Raw genomic sequence first — 7,072 nt, 5'->3', positions numbered from 1 at the left:
TGCACAAGGATTCTGTACATGGTCTTGTCTCTCTGAGCTGCAGTTTAGCTTACATAGTGTTCTCCTTTCTCAGGAATCTCTTTGTAGACTCCTCTAGCCAGACCTGTGGCCAAAGAGGAGCTACTTCATGGCTAGTGCTGCCTTTCAGAGCCATGTGCAGGCCTGTCTACCTGTTTCAGCTCCCTGCTTCCTCTTTCAAAGGCTTTGCCACCAAACAGTACCTATGCATTTGGAGTCTGTAAAGAACTCTCTGGTCTCCAGGCTTTGCCAAGTTAGTGTTGGCAATTAATCACCCAGTATCCATCTAACAGCTCTTTAAGAGTAAAATAATATCAGATAATTGAGGCAGTCCAACAGCTCATAACCATGAAGAAGCTGAGGTCTTAATGCCAATTGCTCCATCCACATTTCTCCCAGCGCCTGCTCATGGCTGCACAGCGCTGCTTCTGCATCTCCCAGGAGCTGGCTCTGGTGCCTGCAGGAGGTGAGCTAAGGCAAGTCAACTAACTAACTCAGCACAAAATAATCATAGTCATTTTCTCTCTCTTTTTTTTTTTTTTTTGGCCAAGTTAGTCTTCTTCTGGATTAATAAGTTGCATGGCCTCACAGAGGGTCAGAGCCAGAGCAGAGTGAGATGAGGGCAAAGATGTGAGGGATCAAGGAAAAGCTTTTTACATAAAGCCAGCTTAAATTTATCCTTTCATTAGACATTCTCTCATATTTAATGGCTTTTAATAGAGGCCTGCTGAAGTAAATTAATACTTTCTTCTGGACACTTCTGGTTTAATGGGAATTAATGGGAAGAGATTAGATTCAGGGACAAAAATCAAATAACAACAAAATGAATGTCTATTTTATTTGGAGTTAATATGCATAAATATCTCTAATGCGCAGAAGCTCAGGCTATATAGGTTAAGTACTTATTTATACAAGTAAAAATGATGGTCAGAATGAGTAAATTTTATATAATTGGCTTAAATCAGTTCTTTCATTAATGAAAATTAAGATCAGTATTTCTTTTGAAATACTAATTAGCACTGACTAAGCAAATGGTGTCTTCTTTTTAGTGTCTTCACCATCATTTCTCAGGCTTACAGAATAAAGAATACAAGATACAATGTAAAAAGAGAGATACCTTCTTATGTTCTCATTAAGAATAATTACACTCTGTTGGGAATATTCAACCTCAATATTCTTTTAACTTGACTTATAGGGAAAGGTCTTAACTTTGGGACACTTTCCATAACTTTTCATTCTGTTTCCAGAAATATTCCCAATTTTACAACAATTATTGGAGATGTTATTTATGGTGGCTTTGCCACTGGTCTGCAGAGAGATGTTTGATGTTTGATCACACACCAGCAAAATCCCTCTTTGCTGCTGCTAATTTGCAATGAAGGAAGTAGAAAATAGGTCAAACTTTTTCTTACTACTTCTGTACTATGTAAATATTTGCTGTCTTAGTCAAAAGACGCTAGAGGACTACAAAAGGAAGAAGTGCTTTGTGGAAAGCCGTTAAGGTATGATGTGCCCTATGGAAAAGTCTGACCCCCATCTCCTGACAGAAAACTCCATTCCCAGTCATCTAAGGGAGTGCTTCTTACCTAAGGAATAGACATTTGGTCCTCATACATGCACTCCTCACCACAAGATGACATCATCATCATCATCATCATCATCATCATCATCATCATCATCAATAGGATCTTTTGGTCTTACCTCATTCACTGTGTACTTGTGCTGTTCTTGGGCATCTTTCGCCAGAGTGTAAAACCTTCATGTAAAGGAATGCAGGCACCAAATGTACTGTTAGGACAAGCACTTGTTTGGTCACTAAATTCTCAAAGGTCAGTGATTTAATTTTGAGAGCTGTTCAATAATTAAAACAGAGGTTTAAACAAGAATCTTTCTATTTATTTAAATACTATGCTGAAGTGCTCTGCACTTTGGCTTTTACCACTGTTATGTGGAAGAAAGTTGTTAAAATGGATTAATAAGGCTTTGAGTTGCTTGTTCAGTTATACACATACATTGCACAAATGTTAGCTTTTGATTTATTGGTTGGTCTATAGGACAGAAGGCCGGTCTCAAGCCATTATTGTGCTCCAAAAAATTTAATAAAGTTAGCAAGCAATTTACAGTGGAAGTTGAGGAAGGCCTGGCAAAGAGGCTAAAGAAATTAAAAATAATACCACCGTGGACATGTCATTACAAATATTAGGCTACAAATATTAGACTACAAAAAAGAAATAACAAAATTGAGTTGAAGTAAGTGAACTGAATGACAAAGAGCTTTTAATGCCTAGCTAGCAGGATACCCACCTGGCCATTCAAGCAGCAGTCAAAGCTGTTGTGCTACTAAATATATTATTGGTGACTAAATTCAAGGAAGCTATAAATTGATTCTTAATTGTGTCTTCTTGAAATTACTGCAATTGCTGATCTCTAAGGGGTAGTAAAAGTAAGGCAACTGAGAGTCACAGCAGCTCCATAAATGCTGATCATGAACAGTGACGGATAGAACAGGCAGTAACAGGAGTTAATGTGTTACAAGAAGTGTCCTTAATTCACCCAGTCGGTGCAAGTGGCTGAAAGCGCTGTGTCCAAACAGATCCCCACACTACAAAGACAGGACATGTATGATCTGGGTATCAGGCAACATCTTCTTCAGTAGTATAAAATGACTAAGAACAACTAGATAAGCGTTGAGCAGTGAGTAGTTTTACTAAGGTCTTCACCACCACCCTGTGGTAATAAAAAATATTACAAGCTTTATGGTGCCCTGGTTTGTATCTGGGATATTACGTATACTGCGCGCTGAGGAAGAAAAGCACAATGTGCAGCCATGAGCTGCTCTCCTTGAATGGACTTCTCTAGCCAGGTTAGCCTCACTGCTGTGCTAATGAGAAGAAGAAATGGGAGCCAACGACCAACACTCCTTTTCTCTTTAACTATTAGATAGGCACCATCTGAAGTTTTCTAAGGTTGTTAATCCTCTGTCTCCATTCACCCTTCAAAAGTTTGAGTCATTAAAACGTCCTGGTCCTGCCAGCTTAGTGCTCTGGCCTCAGTGATGCATTCTGCCATGCAGAAAATCCAGCTTTATTGCCAGTCCTTCCTGTCCATCCTGGCGCCGTGCAGCCGGGAGCTCCTGGGGCCGGTATCAACAGGGGGTCCCCATGGTGGCAGGACCGGGCCTCGCTGCCAGGGCCCGTCCCACCACCCGCGTGGGAGCAGGGCAGCAGGGGCAGCTGGGGCAGCCCCGGCCCCACGGTCCCCAACAAGCCCACGGCGACGAGGCAGGGCCAAGCCAGGCCCCAGCCCAGCAGCCAAACCTGCTGGAGCAGGGGATGCACTCAGGGCCATGATATTGCCCCAAAAGAGGCATGAATTTTGCAGAGACAACCACAGTCTATCCCACAGAGGCAAGGATGACATAAATCATTAGTAACATCTATCTTGATGGACTCTCTGTCTGAAGTCAGTCCAGTCTGATGATTTTTTAGCGGGGAACCAGGAAAACTGTGTTGTGGGAATAGCCTTGAAGACAAACACTGCTGTTATCACAGAAGAATACCTTGGAATAATTACACAGTAGCAGAAGGTCATCATTTGCTCCTAAATGTTGCATCTGAATGACTGGAAATGCAGACTTTTTTTCWTAGATTGACCGCTGTGCTAATTACCTTTGTTAGGAGCTGAATATGTTAGTAATGGCCATGAGACAGATGGTTGACCAGAGAAGATATACCCAAYGTTGTTAGCAGAGCAGCTGCTAGACAGTTCTTCAGTCCTTCATGGGTAAGTATCTCCTAAGTCGGGGGCATAGTCATAGGTTCAGGCCAGTGCTAAGTGCCCAGCTAACTTGCCTACTGTCACAATTTACTTCACTGTAGAGATTGGGTCTACTGTCTTCTTATTTCCTACATCCCGGAAACAGGGAGGAATTTTGAGTGTCCCTGGTTCTGTCAGCCATGTCCCTCAGGAACACCTGGAGTTTCCCCTGAAGCAGTTTCAGCTTCCCAAAAAAGACAAGCAAGGAGAAAGAGTCGATAAATCTTACATCATCACGTGTTTCTCTTGAGTGAGGATCAGGCCTCAAAGGGCGGCAGGATCCCTTTCCTTGCTGACCTCATTTGTCTCAGACTTGCCATGCTGAACTTTGATGTCACCAGACTCCAGTGATGCAGAAGTGTTTGAACCTTCACTTGGCTGAGGGGTGGCTTGTCTGTCACACTCTTGGCCACTCTGAATACCTAAAATATTAGAATGACTCAGGAAAAGCCTTGCCTAGGCCTCTCATACCAAGACACGCAATTGAACTATAAGATGTAACATAAAGACAGGGAGGGTGCGACTGCGTGTGGATCAAGTTATCACCGAAGTGCCACCAGAGCCGTATCTTGGGGTGCCATACTGAGTCTATAAATAGTATATATGTGTGTGTGTGTGTGTATATGCACACACACACACACACACACACACACTCTTATTTTTTTAAATATTTAATAGTGACAGTATGTGAGTTTCCAGCTGATGGTGCTCACCTGGCAAAACAGAAGTCAGTCCTGGCTCCACTAAACTAAACTTTACACTGATCTAAGATTAAAAAAAAAAAAAAAAAAAAAAGTTGTGCTGCCAGTTTGTACAGTTTTGACATGTTCTCATCATTCTCACTACACAGATTCTTCAGCTAATCAGGAGAGAATAACTAAATTTGGAAAAATATTCAGAAACACACTGAATACTTGTTTTCCTTACAGATCACATGATATGCTGTTTTCCATTTCTAACTTTTTCATTTCGCTTTGATATTGTGACATAAAAAGGTCTGAATCCTTGTCTATGTTACCAACCAATGACAATCATATAGCCTCTAAAATAAACCCAAACCAACCAGTGCTGTGTATATCTGTATGAACTAAAAGCTCCACCTGAAAGATCAGCCCTTAAAGAACTTAGAAGCTGACAATATCAGTCTACAGGATTGAGCCTGAATTTCAGAACATGGGACAAAATGCACAAATAAGCTCAGCATGACCAGATGAATTTCAGCCTCCTTAGAAAGTGCATAGATTACAATATCCTACTTCGATGTTTGCTCAACATGTATTTTTCAGTCATCCAATCCGCCTAAGTGTTCACAGTGTGCCTTTGATATCTGAGCACTTAACACAAACCTTGCTGCAGCAATAACATTTGGGAGGCCTGGGAAATTCTGAACTTTGAGGTGAACCAAGAAATGGAAATAAAAGCTTGGACATTGAAAGGAGGCTGAATGAGTCTGCAAGCCCAACTATCCTGCCAGCCTTTGAACTTGCCAAAATATTTCTGATGAAAAGACTTCAGCAAAAAATGGTGTTTTGTTAAAGCTAACGTGTTTCAGACACATACTTTGTAACACAACTTTGAGCAGGAAGGACACATGCATACCTTTCAGATGCAGCAAATCAGGTCCCCTGCTCTGTCAGAATGATCAGAAATGAAAAACTTTTCTCAGTCAGGAGCAGTAAGTTGAATTTCCGACAACTTTGACAATTGCGCTAGCAAGCAGACATGTATGTGCTCTCTGCCTCTTTCCTACAAATTTGCAGAACACACCTTTCTGTTTGGGTGAACCCTTTTGGAAGGTTTTGCTTTTGTTCCAAAGAAAATAAAATTCAAACCTCCTTACTTAAATTACAGAATTTAAATCAACATCCTCTGTTTAGCAATACTTTTATTAATACAAGAAGCTGCATGTACATTTACTTCCAAGGGGTACTGTAGGAACTGTCTGCCGGGAAGAAGACAAGCACAATGATGGTAGATGCCTATGGCTGGGACAGTAACAAGGATGATTTTTGCCTGAATGATGAAGAGTTCAACCCCAGAATCAGGTTAAGTAGTTTGTTAAAATGAATTAGGGCTGGGAAGTACTGTAGCTGTTACTGAAAAAACAGCAAAAGAGGGTGTGACATTTTTTGCTTCAAAATAATAAAATAAATATGGCAGATACATTTTTGCCTCACAGAAGAGATTCTGTGGACATAAAAAAAATTTTTWAAACTGCATAATAAAGTTTTATAAAACACAGCTGAGCAACTTCAGCTTTGTACATTATTTAATTAAAGCACGTACAGTAAAAGTAATGGGAATGTAAGTTTGTACTGATTTCCAGAAAATAGATTCATTTGACATACAATGTTCCAAGAGCAAATAAACCTTGTAATGCAATTCAGAACAAATACACATCAAGTTACTGCAGTCCTATACATGTACATCAGCTGTCAACAGCCAATTCATCTGCTCTGTAGCCATAACACTTGATTTACAACATGTGTAACAGCACACAGATGGTAAGATGCACAAAGCAGTGTACGCAAGATAGAATGTTACAAAACACTAGTCAAAATAAAATATATATGCAAGTCGTCCCTAGTATTTACAACAAATAGTTTTAAATTAGAGCTCATTCAGGAGGCATCTCCTACATACAAATGCCACACATTTAGAAAAAAAGGAGAAAGGCAGTCAAAGAAAGATATTGTATTAGTTATGGCTAAAGACCTTTGGCTCCAAAACTCTGTTATGATTATTTTCAAAAGACAACTAAAATGTGGAACATTCGAGTAGTCTGTCTTTGAACTCCTTTATTACACTGACCACTAAAACTCAATGTGAAATTTAGCATGGCAAGAGCCACTTGTAAAACAATCTTATTATTTTGTACATCAAATGCTCTGAGTTAGATGCAATTATGGTTTGGCATTATCCTAACCAAGTAGGAACACAGTTGAGGACAATTATGTTTTACTGCATCTCATGCTTAAAGTCTGAGGTTATCTGCTCAGGAGGCCATCAGAAAGGCTCTGGCTGTGCTTTATCTAAATGAGGCACAACTGTGCTTAGTAGTTGCCCTAGAACAGTTGATAGTAACTTAAAGCTTGTGAAAGTAAGAGGAAAAAGATCAGCTGTTGCATTCACGCTTTTCTGATGATATGCAAATTTTGTCATCAGAAGTAGGATCAAGACTTTTGAGTTTTGCTCAAGGGAACAGTTGCTAAAATACAAACTTTTATGTTTTATTTGC

The sequence above is a fragment of the Apteryx rowi genome, unplaced genomic scaffold (assembly GCF_003343035.1).
Source record: "Apteryx rowi isolate R43461 unplaced genomic scaffold, aptRow1 scaffold_233, whole genome shotgun sequence".
In the NCBI taxonomy this organism is placed as follows: domain Eukaryota; kingdom Metazoa; phylum Chordata; class Aves; order Apterygiformes; family Apterygidae; genus Apteryx; species Apteryx rowi.
This window is presented reverse-complemented; position numbering follows the sequence as displayed.